Source organism: Atta colombica, unplaced genomic scaffold (assembly GCF_001594045.1).
Source record: "Atta colombica isolate Treedump-2 unplaced genomic scaffold, Acol1.0 scaffold155, whole genome shotgun sequence".
NCBI lineage: Eukaryota > Metazoa > Arthropoda > Insecta > Hymenoptera > Formicidae > Atta > Atta colombica.
Window position 1 is genome coordinate 2835970 of NW_017259245.1, and position 2086 is coordinate 2838055.

Here is a 2086-nt window from a genome sequence, read left to right on the forward strand (position 1 = left end):
GTTGAAATATTTTTAAACAAATTTTATACTTTTATTATTTTTATTTTTATTATTTTTAATTACATTTTTTATGGCGTTCTTACAGTCTAAATATGAAATATATTTCTCTCGTAACACAGATTTGTAATCCTGTTTGAATTTAATTTATTGATTTCATTTGTCTAATTTCCCTAACATGATTCGTTTGAAAGTTAATCGGATAATGTTACTATGTTATAGCAGTATGTATATGTTGTTAATTGTCAAGCTGCAGATAACAAAATGATTATTACTTTATCCCCTATTATTCCGCTGCATGTTTCCTAGTAGAATGGGGAAGGTAATGTCTCTCAATATGTACATTTATTTTTGACTATCAAAGCAAAATTAATATTTAGAAATACAGTTAATTGATTTATGCATAACTAACAAAATCTTCTTTAACTACATATGTAGCTGGTTTAAAGGTTATTTAATGGAAGATATCTATAACATAGAAAAAATTTTGGTAAAATGTTAGATAATATAGAAATGGGTGTTTTACAGAAATTTAAATTTTCTTTTTGCCTTTTTTCTTGTTTGTTTAAACTAGAAATTTTGTATGTAAATAAAAACATTCTGCAAAAACCTAGAAATAAACTTGCAGATCGATTTGAATAATTCGTTTTTCTTTCAGTTTGCTCCTGTTTTTTGTTTTCTATCGACTGTGTTCAATTTTGCGTATACTGTTTTCGTAAGTTATACGAGACAAACTTTGTATTTTCCATATAAAATACGCGAGGCCCAGCTCGTCGCGTCGGATGATTGGGAACTGGAGCGAAACATTTGCTTCTCGCTTCGAAGGCTTCTCCGTAATTTCAATCGTTTATCTGACAGCTGCTTTTAGTTTGATTTTTGTTTATACATATATCACGTAAACTATATCTAAAAAGCGTGATGATTAACTTAGTTAAAATTGACGTTTAAAATATCATATGTCTAACTAAGTTTTCCTCTTTTGATCTCTTTTTCTTTAATCATGTGCAGGAAGTTTAAATAATGTCTGTAAAAATTTAATTAATAGACTTAGATTTAATTGATAGACATTAACTGAATAGATAGAGATAAAATTTTTTTCGCATTATACTTCAAACTTTTGAATAAAAAATTTCGTTTAGTGCGAGTGAATGCGTGATATGTGCGAACTATTAATCATTTGGTATATATTCGATATGTTTGTTTCTCTTTTATATGTGAATAAAGTTTGAACATTCACAAACATCCAGAGATATCTTTTACCAGCCGTCCATTAGGACCCATCATCAGGATCGTATTTCGCTGTGTACCAGTTTCCGTATAAATCTATTCTTTCATTCGTGTCGAGGGACGCATATAAATACCACTCCACCCGTCCACGTAACTCCATAGAACGCACATCCCTCCACTGAACTGCAAACAGCCCTTTGAATGCCATTATCCTACCTACGTTGTTACTACTTAACGTCCGCAAGTGTGGCTGCGTTAGATAACGAGAGCCTGGCCGTTGTTCCCGATCGGTTTTGCCCGACAACGACTGTCGGGATGCTGAGTCTGTGTGTCAATTTAAACTTTGACCTACCAGCACCATTTCGCGCCGTTTACCATAGACCCACCTACGCTTCTCTCTGTAACCTTCGCCTACTATCGCCAAATTATTTTGCTCGAATAGAATTTAATGTATCTCTTTTGTACATCTTTCGGATGTAATTATCTCAGCGCAGAAGAAAAAGAAGAGATATGAACAAACTACGGAACAAACGATCATTTTTTGAAATATTTTTGAAAGAGATTTTTTAAAAATAATAAATAGATAGGGTGAATAGATTATACATCAAATAAATTATTTGATTAAAAGTATTTAAGCTGGATGTGCTATTTATTTAAATAATAATTATACTCGTTTGATTAAGTAATACTGCTATAGTTTTTTTCCTCGTTTCGAGAACAGTTGCCTTTACGAGATACCGCGATGAGCTTTGCTACGTTAATCTGTATCGACACAACGGAAGAGAAATACGCAACTAGGAAGGAGGGCAAATCGATATCGTCGTGAGTCTCTGTACACAGAGAAGAGAATAAGCGTTTTATA